Here is an 18,336-nt window from a genome sequence, read left to right as displayed (position 1 = left end):
CTAAACTAAAGCTAATGATTCTTTTTTGGTAGTTCCAATCATTGTCAACAAAGTGAGCTGTAACTGTTATATAGCTAAGGTTTTGAATGGAAGTCCAACAATCTGTAGTAAGTGTTACCCTGCTGCAATCAGACCTAAAATAAGCTTTCAATCGCAACTTCTCATCTAGATACAACTGAAAACAATCCCTAGCAACTGTCCTCCTAGATGGGATAGTCAAAAGTGGTTCTAATTGATTACATAAGAATATAAAACCCTCACCATCAACTACTCTAAATGGGTGTTCATCAAGGATAACAAACAGAGTTATTGCCTTTCTACAAGCTTCTTTATCAAACTTTGGGCTAACAGAAATCAAGCCACCACTACCAAAAGCAAGGTTGGTTTGTTTCAGGTCATTTTCTAGGTAAGGATTTTTGTAACAAATTTTGGAGTGGGCGAGCATGTTAGACGTTCCGTGTGATTTAGGATCACATCTATATCGTTTATGGCAATGCTTACAGGCAGCAGTTCGTTCCACAACATCAGTTAATTCGATAAAATGGTCCCAACATGAAGATTTTTTCTTGGGACCATCCGCATTAGGCCTCCTTCTCTTTCTACTATGGTCAATAGGAGGGATAAGAGCCTCAGTTGCAGCTGCAAACGATTAATAAAGCATACAAAAATACACTTAGTAAAACAAAAACATTTACATAAAAAAGAACACTAGTTAATAAATTATTTATTTTTCACATACTGTATCTACTAATGAGCATGAAAGAAACACTAGTAATAAGTAGTATTAGATTATTAAAAGGAATACTAGTTATATATTTGTTTGTTCACATATTGTACAAACACAAAATCAGGTTAAAAGGAATACTAGTAGTTTTAAAATATTGTATTAGATTATTAAAAGGAATACTGTATTATATATTTGTTAATTCATATCAGGTTTTTCAAAACACAAAATAAAATTAACATTTGAAAACTTCTAATAGCCTAACCAATATTTCACATTCAAACAACATAGGCAAAAAATAGAGTTAATTAACACTTACTGTCTTGTTGTTCTTGCTCCATAATTTCCAACCCAACTGGTGGTACTTCTCTACTACTATCTCCTTGCTCCATCTTTCCAATTTCCAGTCCATATAATAAAACATGTCAAAACAAAATCCAACAAAATAATTAATACAAATAAATCAAGAATCAGAGAGATAACATTAGCTATTAAATCAAGAATCAAACAGAAAAGTAACATTACCTGATTAGAGTTTTTTAGAAGAATCAGAGATCTAACATGTCAAAACAAATAAATAATGTTAGTTTATAACTTTGAAACATTAAAACTCAAATATTCATATGAAAACTCATGAACAAAGTAAAACCCTAAATATATAGAAGAAACAAAAGACTGAAAAAATAGAAGAAGAAAACGAAAATACCTTAAAGAAGATGATGAAGAAGAGTTCAGTGAACAATATACACGGTTTAGAAGAAGGATCTATGCCATATTAAGGTTTTTGCAGCGGCGACGGTGGATTAGGGTTTGAGAAGATGAACAGTTCTTGAAGAGAAAGTGAGAGAGCGTGAGATGAGAAAAGTGAGGAAATGTGTGTTTTGCTGAGTCTGAATGGAAAAAGGCTAGGGCCTTTGTGAAATTGCCAGCATGTAAAATTGTGAATTAAACCGGTTCGGTTCGGTTTTAAATGGTTCATATATATAGGTCCGAACCGGTCCAATGCTACCCATATTAAACTGTTTGGACCAACCGATTAAACCGTTTAACCGACCCAGCCCAATCCCTTTTCATTTTTTTTTCCGGTTATGCCGGTTCCGGATCGGGCTTGGACCGTTTGTCCAGCCCTAGTCCATACACATTCTCACTTTACCATCTTTCTTCGGGACTGGCACAATGTTCGCGACCCAAGGCGGATAATTAGTGACAGCAAGGAATCCAGCATCCCACTGCTTCTGCACTTCCTCTTTGATCTTCATCGCCATGTCAGGTCGGGTTCTGCGCAACTTCTGCTTTACTGGAGGACAATCTACTCTTAACGGGAGCTTGTGCACAACAATATCGGTATCCAACCCTGGCATATCTTGATAAGACCAGGCAAAGATGTCGACATACTCTTTCAACAATGCTACCATCCTGCTCTTGACACTTTCCTCCAAAGCAGCCCCGATTTTCACTTCTTTCTTGACCTCCTCGGTACCCAAATTCACAACCTCAACCTGCTCCTCGTGCGGCTGAATCACCTTATCCTCTTGTTTTAACAACCTGGCTAATTCCCCTGGCAATTCACAATCTTCTTCGCTTTCTTCTTCGGCATGATAGATTGGATTGTCGAAGTCATACAAGGGTGTAACAAGATTGTCATCAATGAGATTCGGAGAATGATCGCATCTGCATGAATGTGGATTCATGCATTGCTTAGAACCGGAACGAGACAAATTGAAAAAGAAAAATGAAAACATTGCCATTTTTATTTTGTTTTTATTTTTAAACTGTAAAAATAAATGAAAAACAGGGAACACCGCTTTTAACTGAAAAACATCCTTTTATTGATGATGCAAAACTTGCAAAAGTTAAACATGAGGTGGCCCTTACAATGAACCATTACGTGTCGGGCAACACGTATGGCTTTCATGCATATAAAATCAAAAACAGAAAAATATTACTCTTCCAGCAGAGTGACCGTGATGATCTTTTCAGCCTTCCAGTTCTGGATTCCCATCCCTGGTGCACACGGCTTTATCCATCGGTCCATCTCGCAGTCGCTGTCAGCTTCATCACTCATCATGCAGATGCGATCCGGATCCAGCATTCCGGCACTAGTAAACGTGACAGACGGACGACGTCCTCTTCCTTGTCCAGGCGAGCCTCTGTTCGGCTGATACCCCACTCCGAAGCGGTCTTTCTTAGCGGAGATATCCATCATTTTCCCCCAACCAGGAGCCTCTCCGTTCTTCACCACCTCAGCGGCCTGTTTGTACGAAGATATGGACGGTTTCTCTTCTTCCTTCGCAAAAAGAGCATTCTCCACCTTAACGGTTTCGAAGGCTTGACTCGGCGTTTCCCATATTTCGCCGTCCATTTCAACGTACTTGAATGAGGACAGGTGGCTGACGAAGATGTCCTCTTCTCCGCACACTGTGACAACCTGTCATTCCCAGATATACTTCAACTTTTGGTGCAAAGTCGAGGTCACTGCCCCAGCAGCATGGATCCATGGTCGACCCAACAGGCAACTATATGCCGGCTGAATATCCATGACGTAGAAAGTCGACTTAAACACCTCAGGGCCTATCTTCACCGGAAGCTCAACCTCTCCGAATACAGCCCGTTTTGACCCATCAAAGGCCCTCACTATCAGATCGGTGGGAGTTAGGATCAATCCGTCACAATTCAATTTAGCCAAGGCCTTCTTTGGCAACACATTCAATGAGGAGCCGGTATCAACTAGCACATGCGAAAGCACAGCCCCTTTACATTCCATTGCAATGTGTAAAGCCCGGTTGTGATTCCTCCCATCCACAGTCAAATCCATGTCGGTAAAACCCAGCCCATGGCTGGCATGCACATTAGATACCACCGTCTCCAACTGGTTTATTGTTATCTCTTGAGGAACATAGGCTTTCTTCAAAATCTTCATCAAAGCCTCTCTATGCCCCTCAGAGCTTAACAGCAAAGATAGGATTGAGATTTTGGAAGGAGTCTGCTGCAAATGGTCCACAAGCTTGTACTCAGACTTCTTGATGATTCTTAAGAATTCTTCTGCATCATCATCAAGCTTCTCTTCCGACCCCACAGGCGCCGGTGTCACCACTGGAGTACCATCACTAATCACTTGTTTTCCTTTCGCACTGGCTAAAGCCTCGGCCTTTTCTTTTTTCTCTTTTTATCCGTCTTCTCTCCTCAACGCATCAGGAGCAAATAGTCTTCCACTGCGAGTGAAACCACTGGTACCGGCATTATCCACCTTTGAAACGGTGGTTTCATCCGCAGTCTGCTCTTCCACTTTCTCCCCATTGCAATATACCTCCCCACCATAATGCCATGGCACGGCATCATCTTTGTCATATGGAATTGGTCCAAGTACCGTGATGGTAACTGGAGCCGCCTCAGCTAGATTTGACAAATCCACCGGATCAAAATAAATTGTTATGGTGGAGACCTCATCTTTCCCCACATCAGCCCTCTCAATCAGAATACTTCCATTGTCCATCAGTCCCTGGACAGTCTCTCTCAACAATTCACACCCATTCTGAACAACGGTGCACTCAGCACAATCATCACCACATCCCGGGTAAACCCCATTCAACATCAACTGCCTCTTAACCTCAGCCAGAGGAGTCTTCAACTGACCAACCCTCAACAATCCGATTCGGCCCTCCTCAGAGATAACATTCACCCCCCTTTGACCATGCGCGGGCATGGGATTAGCATTCACGTTGGGAGATGGTGCAAAGTTGATCGCCTTTGAATCCACCAGGTCTTGAACTACGTGCTTAAAAGCTTTGCAGTTCTCTACGTTATGCCCGGGAGCACCTGAATGGAATTCACATTTCGCATTCTCATCATAATTGGCTGGCCTCTGATCAGGTCTCAAAGGTGCCAGAGTTCTCAACTGTACTAACCCCAGATCTTGCAATTTCTTCAACAAGAAAGAGTAAGTCACAGGTGGCCTGTCGAACTGCCGGTCATTCATTCTTCCCCGCACCTGATAACCAGCCCTCTGAGGCCTCTGCTGAAATGGTTGACGTTGCTGTTGCGGTTGCTGCTGTTGTTGTTGTGCAGGCTGATTGTCAGCAGGAATAGTTACCGCAGTGTGCTGGAAGTAACGATCCCTACTAGGTCCTCTCTGAGCGTAGACCGCGCTAGTATCACCCTCCTTCTTCCTCTGGCCATTACCGAAGGGCTTCTTCGATCCTGAAGATGAAGCATTACCCTGAATCTTCCCGAGCTTCAGCCAGCTCTCAATCCTTTCTCCAGCCACAACTATATCTGAGAAATTGGTCACTGGACAATCGACCATCCTCTCAGCAAACGCATCAGACATCTCCCTGTCCACTAATAGAGGTTGCACTCTGGCAGCCAACTCCCTCCACCTCTGAGCATATTCTTTAAACCCCTCGTTGTTCTTCTGAGACATACCCTGCAGCTGGGTACGACTCGGAGCCATATCAGCGTTGAACTGATACTGTTTAAAGAATGCGTCACCAAGATCTTGCCAGCTTTTAATATCAGATGACTTAAGGTTGGTGTACCATTCCAAGGAGCCTCCGGACAGACTGTCCTGGAAGAAGTACATCCACGGCTTCTGGTCCATGGTGTAAGCTGAGATTTTGCGGACAAATGCCTGCAGATGAGTCTCTGGGCAGGAACTCCCATTATATCGATCAAACGTGGGCGCTTTGAATTTCTGTGGGATCACAATCCCCTCAACTAGCCCCATGTTTGACATGTTTACAACACCGGGAGTGGCATAACTCTCCAAAGCCCTGATCTTTTCAGCCAGCAGCTGAATCTCCTTATTCTGTGGTTGGGCACCGTACTGACCAAACGGTTCGTTGTGCATGGAAAACTGATCAGCCTCTCGGTCTTCCTCTCTGTCGTCATCAACCCCGAAGAAAGGCGGGAATAGACTATCTTTCATGTTATGGCCCATCGGACCAGGTTGACCACCAGTAGGAGCACCAAACCCGGCAGCATTATTCACTACCACAGTTGTCCTCTTTCCACCATCTCTGGAACCACCCAGCCCCTGGTTGGAGACACCATCCAGGTTCACACCACTATTAGCCGCTGAAGCCCGCTCGAGCTTCTCAACTTTGTCAGCTAGAGCTTTCTGACCAACTGCAAAACCTTGCATGATGTTGATCAGCTCATTCATTTTGTCCTTCAGCTCAAGAATATCAGTATTCGGAAGATCCATCAGTCTGGGAGTATTGTGTCGAGTGAAATATCTGTGAGGGCGTGTTGAGTGCAAAGGTACAACTCTACGAGCGCGAGCAATGATTCCTGAAACAATCAAGCACGTTAGAACTGATACCAGCAAAATAAAACACAAGTTATTATGATCATGCATGAATGCAGTGTTTATCCACATGAGGAACACTTTGTCTCTTGATCCTGGCTTCATCGAGACATATAATAATCCGGCAGCAATATTCTGACATTCAGCATTTGATTTCATCATACAGATCAGAGATATATGATTTAGCAAAATACCCCTCAACCATGTGTGTGCTGTGTGAGTGCATACGGTAAAGCAAATAAAGCTTGAAGATCAATCACTGAATGAAAACAATCATCACATAGCAAAATTGCACAATAAGTGCCATAGTCATACATCAAAGCTGATGCAAATCAGATACAATTCTCCAGAATCAATAAGGAAATACAAGCAAATGAATTCCGTCAACATGCCTGACGGTAATCCAACACAAAAGAAAAGTCTAATCTGATGAGGGTCCCACAAAAGGCCCTATATCATCAACCATCTTCGCGAACTCTGCGGCGAACCTGAGCTCTGTGTTCTCCTGCTGTAATCTCCTCACCTCTTTCTGGTGAATCTTCATCTGCCTGAAGTAATGATCTCTCTCAGCAATGTAATGATCTCTCTCGGTGATATAATGATCTCTCTCAGCAATGATCTTCACGTTCTCCGCTTCCTTAATCTTCAGCTTTGCCTCCCACTCAGCAATGAGAACTCTGACTCTGTCATCCCTCTGATCCCTCACGAGGATTTGCCTCCTCTTCTGATCTTCGATGACCTTTGAAGCCCTAGCCAATCTCTCTTTGGTGATGTCGTGCTCCTTTGTTGAAGATGCCAAAGCCTGATTGACCTTCCCATAGTAGGCAGTATCCATCTCAAAGCGCTTTGCTTCCAGGGCATGTCGCTTGTCCTGATCTTCCATCCTCACTCTGATCTCCTAGTTAGCCATCTGAACCCGAGCGACACTCATCTCCAATTTCGTTTTCTCCGCAAGCAACTGATCTCTCTCCCGCTTCATCTCCAGGAACTCTTCCATACCAACAAAAGAGGGAGATTCCTCAATCAACGGATACCAAGGATCAACCATAGGAAACGGTAGACAAGTAAGCTCCACTCTCTTACTGAGCCAGTCATCGAACGGAGGAAAAGACCTGTTATTGGCTCTACCCCAAGAAAACTTGCCTTTCCTTTGAATGCTGCGCCACGCATCAGATACCTGCTTCAACCTGGCCTGATTGCCCTCAACCGGGAAGTACAAAGTTTCCTGAATCTCACTCTTGAAAGGAGGAAGCTCCATAGCGAATCCCATTTGTCTCTTAAGAAGCGTCGGGTTATAATTAATGCAACCCTGAACTCCTATAAGCGGCACATTGGGAAAACCCCCACAACTGCAGATGAAATCTTGTCCAACCCCACTACTGTGAGTCCAAGCTATGTCTTTGGCCCTCAAACCCATCAGCTTGGTTGCCCAATTGACATTTTGGCCAAGAAGAACAAAAGCACCCCTGGTAGGCAAATATCCCATAAACCACTTGTATAGCAACTGAGTGCAACATCGAATCAATCCCCTACGCCGCTTCTCGTTCCTGTTGTGGACCGAGTAATAGACATCTCCGATCAAGGTAGGGATAGGTTTCCTCTGAACAAACAAGCGAATTGCATTAATATCCACGAAGCTCTTCTGATTAGGAAACAAAATGGTCCCATAAATGCCCACAGCAATCAAAGCACAGACTGTGTTCCAATTACCCAACTCAGCATTCTCCTTGGCCTTAGCTTCTAGGAAACTCAGATGAAAACCAGGCAACTTCCCCTTCTCTTTCAGACTCCCCTTAACCATCTTCGGACTCAAATAAAGAGCACGGGAAATTCCTCCAATATCAGGCTCTTCCCTAGTAGCATAGAAAGGAACCTGATTTCTGATCTGAATGCCCAAGATACCAGCATAATCCTCCATCAAAGGCCCCAATAAGTAATCTGGGAAGACGAAGCACCTCAAACCAGGATCATAGAACTGGAGGAGAGTATGAATGGCGCTCCTATCTCTGTCAGTGAGTCTGAAAACCATCTTTAGAATACCACCATATGCCTCACGAAACATCCCCACATGGTCGGGTGTAATCAAAGCTATCATATCCTTCAGCACACTGATCTCTGGGTCAAAGAAGCTGTAGACCACATCGTCCTTTAAACCAGGCCTCCTCATGTCTGAGCAAGAAGTCTCTCAACCAGGATCTCGATCAAAAATGTCCCTGCATATGGATAAACATGTGTTAGATGCAGATAAATGCAGAATGTGATGATGCTGATGAATGAATGCAATGCATTGTGCCATCCTCCAAGTCATCTGAACATCTGTTGCACTGAAACCCTGATCTCTGAACCGATCACAACCCTCTGAAGGAAAATGTAACCACAAATCTACCTCAAGGGTTCCGAAATAAACGGAACTAAAAGATACACCATCATCATCATCAGACAATCTCTGAGCAGATACCCATAACTATCTCTGAATCGGCCCGGGGAATCCTGAAATAAACGGATCCCCACTGATAAATAACTCGGACAGCACTCCGGCGTCTCAGAAATAAATGGCCATAAATCCGACTTATAAATATGACTCTGATCCGCGGAACCAATAGTCACCATCAAAGTCACCATCTGAACATGCATCTGTAAGAATCACCCTCCCCTCACAGGTAAATTCTAATCAGGTCATCCTAAGGCGGATAATAGTCTCGACAATCGGGCAGAGATACTCAATGGGTTTGCCCTTTCGGGTGTGCCATTGTAGCTCCCTTAAGATCGTCTAAACCAAAGATTCGGGAAATGATCGGTCACCGAAGTCAAAAGCTCAAAAGAGGTAACCCAACCAAAGTGGAAAACCCCATTGAGGAAGAGCACTCTCAGATGAACCTCGTCCGGCTTGTGGTATGTCACGTCGCAACAACATGCCCAACCAGCATGTGAGGAACGTGAGACCACACTAATCCTAGGTGTATACTCGGGCCTGGGTTTTAGCCCCACTCAAAACACCCATCCCAAAACAGAGGAACCACCTGCACAGAGGACGGCAACATGATAGTATGATGCATGCAGACATATATGCAAATATATACACCATCAGAATAATAAATGCAATAAATAACAGCACAAGCAACCTAAACTATCCTAGAGCGCTAGGAGAGACTCGCTTAGGGAAGATGGACCAGCACAGGTCAACATCTCGGGTCCCCAGCAGAGTCGCCAGCTGTCGCATCCGCGAAAAACAACCGGCGGGCTAAAACAAACACAACACAGAGTCGCCACCGTGCGTTATTTATCCCAAAAGAGGGAAAGGAAACGCTCAGAGTAAACCTGGAAAAAGCATGGTCTCGCGACCAAAGAGAATGGGATCGGGAGTCGGTTATGCGAAGGGAAGGTATTAGCACCCCTACGCATTCGTCGTACTCGACGGGATCCACGCTCTAAAGATAGGAAAAGGTTGCTAAAATAGACATCACACACACACACCACAGGAGACAACACAGGTGGAGGAAGAGGAGAGAGGGCTCGCTAGGATATCGCATCCTATGCCTACGTATCTCGTCTGAAACGAGAATCAGAGCTGCCGTAGTTCGGCTCATGCACGCCGAAACAAACACACGCAAAAAGGCAAACATAGAACCCGAACGCCAATCGCTGGACTTACATCAGCTTCCGAACCAAACAAACCCACACTGGAAACCAGATGCCACTTGATGGACTTATACCGGACTCCAAGCACACAACAAGAGGATACGGAATGCCAATGGCTGGGCTTACATCCGTCTCCTACACACACAAGAAGAAACAAGCAACAAGTTAATAAGGAGTCGGGAACTCGAGCCTAGCAACTGTCAAGCAAACACACACAAAAAGAAAAAGGGTGCCCAGAGAGACCTCGCACGGTCTCCTGCCTACGTACCTCATCTGGTATGAGGATCAGGGCAACGTAGTTCCCCTGAACGGGAAAGAAATTCTAACCAGATACAAAGGGGAGACACACTACTAGGGAGCTGTACTCGAGCCTAGATGTTATCATGCATCATTGCCCTATGTTATGGTTTCTATCCTAACTTGCACTGGCAGCAAGCTAATCCTAAACAGGCAAAGCAATCAAAGCAAAGCAAACATTCACAATTAGCACACACTATATCCAGACAAAGGTGGCTCAAACAGGGGTTAGACTGCCAAAGCAAGTCAACTGTATCAGGGTGATGTTAGCTCTTAACCTTGACATTGAGAGTCAGGGTGAAGCCAGATGAAAGGTGAGTGAGGGGTATGCCTCACAGCTCTTATCCCTGGCCAGGGAGAGCTTCAGACAAAGGAGTGTGGGTTCAGAAAGTGGGAACCCTTCTACACTCATGACATTGACTCAACTGTACAACTGTACATGGATCTTGGGTTAGGATCCACAAGGCATCAACATGTGATGTGAGCCAAGGGACGACTCAACAGAATAGCAGGAGATGGACTACACACCTCTTGTATCTGCCAATTGCCTTAATCAAGGTCTTTTCCTGCTTGGGGACAAATATAAACAATCACAGGCATTGCCTCTTAAGGAGGACTTCAGACAGGTGCCTGGCCAAGTAACAGGCCAGGTCTTCCAGACTACATGGAGAAAAGAAATTCTACCTCAATTGGTTTATACAACCAAGCAGCAGCACAAAGCAAGTTCAAAGATGAACTATTAGCAACTAATGTACCTTAGTGATGATGCAGTGTTGGATTCGGTGGATTCAAGGTGCCAATTGCCAAAACAGAAGTTGAATGATGCTCTAAGAAGTGAATGGAAGAGGTACTTCAGCTCAACACAGCTCCATATCCAAGAATGCTCAAGCTGCCATGGATGAACTTGGATGCAACAGTTCCAATTCTTCAAGTTTGGCCACGATTTTGCTTCAAACAGATGATCAACACTACCTGTAGATGATGGATCACACAAGAACAAGCAAAAAGAGTGAAGAAATTCAATGGAAATGGTGAAACAAGTGTGAAAAAGCTTGAAGAAAATTGAGAGAATTTTGGTGATTTTCTGTTAGATCTGAGAAATGAGATTGTGATTAGGAGAAACAGTTATGATTAGAGCCTTTATACCATATGCTAATCCAAATGTTAATCAAGATTAAGCAAATGTGATGTGAATTAGTGAAATGAAGTTTTAAGTGTTTTGGCCAAAATGCCCTTTTCAAAATGCAGCCAATGTAACAGTGCAAATGCAGTCCAAACAAGTCCAATTTTCTGTTTATGATGTGTTGGAAATGGTTTTGAGTGAAAATTACATGTATTTTTCAAAAACACCTTTTTTCCCACCAAAATACAAAATGAACACTTGAAAAATGGACTTTTGCTATGATGACTTTTGATGAAATGTGATGATGCATCATGAAAGTTCATGTCAAATGTGTTTTTCTCAAAAAAGAATCACCCAATTTGGCCTTTCCATTCAAAAGTTATAGCACCCTGAATTTCAACTTTTTCTGAAAATGATTTGATCACAACTTGCCAACCACACATGAGAAATGAGTGTTCTTGGACTTTTTGGAAAGGTGAGAACAAGATCTACAACTTTCATGTTGAACAAAATTTCATTTGAAGCATTTTTGGACACGTAATTTTGAGGTGAAAAACTTTCCATTTTTGGCAGTTTTCAATTACAAGTCACTTTCTATTTTTGGAAAGTTTCCATCTGACTTTATTTTCTTCATTCTTGATGTTTGAAATGCCAAATGAAACTTGTCTAGACATGAATGAAGTGTCTCTAACTCTCTCCCCCCTCCAAGTCCATCAATTTAGGCACAGTTGACCACAGTTGACTTTCCTGACTGATAGATGAATCTGGCTATGCACTGATCAACTTGAGCCTCAAACTCCTGATGAAATGGCTCAATGATGAAACCCTAGCTTCCATAAGCTCAATATAATCATGAAATGATCCCCATATCCATTGAAAACCCCATCTCCTTGCCAAGCCCTGACTGGCCCAATGCAGATAATTCAACTGATTAGGGTTGACCAGTGGTCAAAACCCTGATCTCAAGGTATTTGATCAATCTCTTGGTGATGATAAGACCATGATGATGATGATGTACCATTTCAACCAAGATAAATCTCAATCTCCTTGAGAATTAAGAAACCCTAATTTATACCACAAACCCTCAGATGATTAATGATCAATTCAATCAATGAAACCCTCAGGCTTGCATACATCAACCTTTTATCTTCTGACCAAGACTTAGGAGGATGACTTGCTCAATGTAGACATATGATATGCAACATGCTAATGACTAATGACTTAAGAAATGCAATGCAATATGTTAAGCTAGTCCCAAGAAAGGAGGGCAAATTTTGAGGTGTTACACTCCACCACCGCCTCCTTAGGGGAAATCAGCCTTGGTTGAGTGCAGTAGGAAAGGACATCCCAAAAAAATCAGTTGAAGATCAATACTTTGGAAATGATCCCTTATAAAATCGGGAAGACCCGACACGAGAGTAACAAAAAGTGAGATGGCCTCTAGCGTACGAGTCTCCACTAGTTAGAGGTGCCCCATGAAACCTCCTTGTTCCTCAGTGAAGTGACCAAAGTAAAGGTCGTTTGAGTAAAAGATGATGAGCCTTTGGTCGCAGTAGTCGTCCTGATAGGTGCATACTAGATAAAATATATTAAAATATAAACTAATCAAGGGATTCCAAGAATTATGATTGGCACAAAATTGGAGTACCCTCATGTATGCCCAAGACCTTGAATGAAATTGAGAAGGAGCAACTTTTAAATGTTTCAGGATGGCCACTTCGAAGTCAGGGAAAGGTAGTGTAACCTTATCCTTGTGAATATACACTCATAAAGCGGGACCGCACAATCGTCAAAGTAGCTGCATATCCTCTTCTATAAACCCATTGGAAAAGCCAACCAGTCTCGAGGATCACTGGCCACGATTCCAGCAACCTCTATTGTTTCTCTAGTATTTAGGATAGACGGGATGCTTACTATCTTGACCTCCACCCAGTCGTACTTCATTGCATCGGACGACTCCACTAACATCAATCCTTTATGGTTCAGATGGTCGATCTTAGAATATACGTCGGGCTCTATCCAAGAAATTGCATTTGACCGACCTCGAAGATCCAGGTAGGCTTTCACTTTAGCGTTGTTTGGTTCACAATTATTAGTTCTTAGGAAAAATTGGATAAAACTTTTAGGGCATTCTCTCATCTACTTATTGGATTGTATTTCCTCTTCGGTTAAGACGGGATGGGCATAAGGACCTCGATATAATTCATCTCTTTGTTGGAAATTGGCAAAAGGGATTCTAATGAGTTGGATGAAAAGGCTCTTTCCTCCAAGGAATTCTCATATACCCTTCTGAGTCTGAATCATCAGATAAAGGTATGATATATGGTTTCAGGTTATCATGATTAAGAGGAGGGAGATGAGAATCAAAGGTTATCCCCATCCTTAAGGCAGAAAAGGTTACGCTCTCAAAAATGCTCACTAAGTTAACTATATTATCATTCATCATGACTAAAAAATAGTAAAGGCTGAAGAAAAAGTCTAAGTCTATGATGGCACCTGGGATGTGAGATTGATAAAGAAAGTAGAGATTTTGATTAAAGAGTTGCAGCCGTCCTATTTAGTGCTCTAAGGGTATGAGAAAAAGCAAAATTGTTTACTAAGAGAGTGAATACGAATGAACTTAAATGGCAAAGATTGCGGAAGTTTCTAAAATGTTAAACTCCTTTTATTTATAGGCGATGGCAGTTGAACGACTCAGATCAACTAGAGAGGAGTTGTGATATCAACGACCGGAATTCTCCTAGGGAATACAGGAAAACTTGAGTGCACTTAAGTGCACTATAAGTCGTGTCATGTCCTAACTTGTCACGTCAACACACGTGTCAAAAGAAGGCGACACAAATTTTCTATGATGGAAATGCATTTAATGCACTTGTTCCCCACTACCTTTTTTTAACTAACTCCAAACTTTTTAGTTCTAGCTCACATTGGACAACATCCTCGAGGCCAGCCAACTCACTTAAGGCTTCACCGACTCACTCAGTGTCCGTCAAAGCCTTAGGGGTAATTGTTTTAGGTCGGCCAAAGACCCAAATAGTTAAGGCTCATTTCGTCTCAAATTCACTCTACTTGACCCGAGATATGAAATTCAGTCCACGCAGAAAACAAGTTACCTTCTCTAATCTTCATTTATCACTATACTTTTCTTGAATTTTGAATTGATTTGATCATCAGAGTGCTAACCACGCAGGTCCATCCCGCACTGCCATGACAGAGATCAGCATCACCGATTCAAAATATTCAATTCATCAATTACATTCATTACTATTTTCGGGGCAGACAAAATCAAAGATTATTTTTTTAAATAAAAAAATATTATAAACACTAAAAGAAAATGTGAACTAAAAACAAAAAGTGATATATTTGTAATGAATAAAAACAATATATCTTAAAAGTAAAAAAATTGTATGATTGATGGAATTAAAAACTAGTTTAAACCTTGTTTTTATTATTTTAGTATCTATCTTAGATATAATGACTTAAAATTAATGTTTCAACCGACCACTGCATGTATATAAATAGTAAAGCAAATTCTGTTTTCCCATAAAGCATGTTACATTGCTACTGGACATGTTATCCCACTTCAGGTTTATATTTATAATACGTACTTCTAAATACTATACTTATACTATATTGTTACAACTAGACATGTTTATTATTCCACCCCGTGTATACATCTTTGTGAATATTATATATTGCTACTAGTGCATGTTTATCATATTTTTTGTTTAACAAGCATGTTTATCATAATTATAATTAAAATGGAGCAATATATAAACACCAATCTCACTGTTGGAACCTGCATTCATTCAAGAGCACAATAAAAACAAACACAGAAACGCAGCTAGCATAATTAATCTCTGTAGTTGGTTAAGGTTTCATATGGCGTTTATAGAGCGTAATGTGTCAAGTGATGGGAGGCGTGTGATGACTCTGCAACAGTTTAAGCAATGGCTTAAGACATCATTTGATGCAAATGGCGATGGTCGGATCAGCAAAGATGAGCTCCGTGAGGTATTGAGGATCACCGGCGGCCTCTTTGCTTCATGGAAGAGTAACAAGGTGTTGAAATCCGTTGATGACAACCATGACGGATTTATTGATGATATAGAATTGGTTAACCTTGCACACTTCGTAGAAAAGAACTTGAACATAATAATCAGAAAGTAAATTCTTTTGTATGTAAAGTTGATTTTACTTTTGTTTTTTCTTAACTACTAGATGAAAGAATCGATCGAGAAGTATTCGTCATGTTAGAATTAATTAATTTTCATTAACTTGTAGATAAAATTTGTTAGAGGATACTTTAGTATTTCATCTAAAGTAATTTGTATTTAAGCAAGTGATTGATGTGAACAAACGGTATCTTTATTCATTTTACAGTGTGTGCGCATTTTTTCCATGGAACCATTTTGTGTAATCATTTTCAAGAGTAGTGGAAATTTGTTATTATTCTCCCTTATCTCTCTTATTTATGTTGTTCATCTTTATCCCCTTGTGCACCAATAATTGGTATCTAGATCTCCGGTTCAGATCCATAGGAAAACACCATGGGAAACACGAGTGAAACGGTGAGACGTTGTGTGATTGATTTTTGTTCGGAGAATTCGTGTTGAATTTCTGATCAGAATTATAACATAATCACATATCTTGATTTTGCGGGATTGGAAAACATTGTGTTTAGGGGAGATCTGAGTGTATTATAGAAGGTTGAAGATGAACAGAAACAATTTGAGCACCAAGCTTCTAATGTTCGATGGCAAGAACTGGAATTGTTGGATGATTCAGATGTGTGTGTTGTTTGGAGCTCAAGATGTACTTGATCTCATCAATGACGGTTACGTTCAGGTTGCACTTCCAAAAAATGCAACAGATGCGCAAAGAAATGTTCAGCGTGATCTGAGGAAGAAGGATCAAAAGGCTCTCTTCTACAACCATCAGTGCGTGGATGTGAACATGTTTGAGAAACTCGCTGATTCAACGACAGTGAAAGTTGCGTGGAACACACTAGTGCGGTGCTACGATGGTGATGCATCAGTGAAGAATGTGAAGCTTCAGTCTCTACGTAAGCAGTATGAGAATCTCAGCATGAAGAACAATGAGAAGGTACCTGACTACATCTCTAGAGTAATTCTAATCACTAATGAGATGAAGTCGTGTGGAGAAACTTTCTCTGAAGAAAGTATCATTGAGATGGTACTGAGATCTCTTACTCCTTAGTTTAATTACATCATTGTAGAAATTGAACATTCTAAGGATCTGAGCACCATGAGAATAGAAGAGTTGCAAAGTAGTCTAGAGGCGCAAGAGTTGCGTCTGACTGAAAGAACCTCTGAGAGAGAGGTAGAGCAGGCTCTGAAAGCTTCTTTTGTCAAGAAAGACCAGAAGCTGACTTGTTCAGAAGGCAAGAAAAAACACGGTAGGTCTCAGAAGTCGGAAACCTCAACTTCTGAGAGTCCGAAGGGAAAGGAGAAGTATGACAAGAGAAAAGTTCAATGTTATTGTTGTAAGAAGTTTGGCCACTTCGTTGCAGATTGTTGGTCAAACAAGGAGAGGAAATCAGAAGAAGCGAATATAGCTAGAAATTCTGATGATGAACATGTGCTATTAATGGCTTCTGATTCTGATAGTGTGTCTCTAGAAGACTGGTGGTATATGGACACTGGTTGTTCAAACCATCTTACTGGAAATAAGAAATGGTTGTTTAATTTTGACTCTAGAAAGAGGACCGAAATCAGATGTGTTGATGATACGTATCTGAATGCTGAAGGAATGGGAAATGTTAGAGTGACTCTGAATAATGGAAAATTTGCGTTAATTCAGAATGTCTGGTATGTTCCTAGAATGAAGAGCAATCTGATGAGTGTAGGTAAATTAATTGAAAAGGGATTCTTAGTTACCATGAAGGTCAATCTTTTGAAGTTGTATGACTATAATTAGAAGCTGATTCTGGAGTCAAAATAGGGAAGGAATAGAACATTCAAGCTGAATGTTAAAACTGCATACTTTGAATGCCTTATCGCAACAAGTGTTGTGAAGGAAAGTGAGTTATGGCACAAAAGATTTGATCATTTGAACTTCAGAAGCTCGGGGCACGCAAATTAAAAGTAACTCGTACATGGAATTCCTGCAATTAAGAAATCAGAAAAGTCATGCAATGTGTGCATGAGAGGGAAGCAACCAAGACTGTCATTTGCATCAGAAGTAGCTCCAAGAACAAAGCATGTTTTAGGAGTAGTGCATTCTGATATGTGTGGACCATTTCCAAAACCTTCACTAGGAGGGAATAAATACTTTGTGGCATTTGTGGATGAGCTCACAAGGATGACATGAGTATCCCTTATAAAGTTCAAACACGAGGTGTTTGCTGAATTTAAGAAATTTAGAATCAAGGCTGAGAAACAAAGTGGTCAGACTATGAAGATTCTAAGAACTGATGATGGAAGTGAGTATAACTCTACAGAATTCATAAAGTTCTGTGAGGATAATGGAATTAAGCATGAAGTAACTACTCCATATACTCCTTAACATAATGGTCTTGCTGAAAGGAGAAACTGAACTTTGCTTGATATTACAATGAGCATGTTGAAGAAGAAGAAACTTTCTAACACTTTGTGGGGAGAAGTTGTTGCCACTACAGCATATATGCTCAACAAGTGTCCAACCAAGAAGATGAAGGAAATTGTTCCTTTTGAGAGGTGGACTGGAGATAAGCAAAGTGTGAATCATTTCAAAGTATTTGGTTATGTCTGTTATAAACACGTTCCAAATGCTACTAGAAAAAAATTGGATGATAGAAGCAAGGTGATGTTACTGGTGGGGTATCACAATACAAGTGCGTATAAGCTTTATTGTCCATTCACTAATAAGGTTGAAGTAAACAAAGATGTTATTGTGAAAGAGTCAGAAATATGGGATTGGAGCAAATCTCAATCCAACTCCGGTACAGAGTTAACTTCTGAAGATATTAATTTTGATTCTGAAGATGAGTCAGAGCTTGAATATGATTCTGAGAGTGAGTCAGAATCAAAAGGAGAGACTGATTATGAGGAAGAATCTGATTCTGATCCAGATTCTAATGGTAGTCCAGATTCTGGGAATATTCCAGATTCTGGGAATATTCTAGATTTTGAAGGTGGTCATGCTTTTGAAGTCGGTACTTCTGGAGTTCCAGCATTTGATATTGTTCCTGAATTGGAAGGTTATGAACAAGTTCAGAGGCCACAAAATATCAGAAACATTCCGAGA

The 18,336-nt window shown here is 41.4% G+C and overlaps 1 pseudogene; it reads left to right on the top strand.

Moving 5' to 3' along the window:
- The window catches only part of LOC127092536 (probable calcium-binding protein CML18), a 33,585-nt pseudogene extending 18,327 nt beyond the window's left edge, over window positions 1-15,258 (top strand).
- Window positions 15,259-18,336: the final 3,078 nt, after the last annotated feature.

This window comes from Lathyrus oleraceus, chromosome 6, assembly GCF_024323335.1.
Source record: "Lathyrus oleraceus cultivar Zhongwan6 chromosome 6, CAAS_Psat_ZW6_1.0, whole genome shotgun sequence".
Taxonomy (NCBI): Eukaryota; Viridiplantae; Streptophyta; class Magnoliopsida; order Fabales; family Fabaceae; genus Lathyrus; species Lathyrus oleraceus.
The sequence above is the reverse complement of the archived record's forward strand: the minus strand, read 5'-3'. Positions and strand labels throughout refer to the sequence as shown.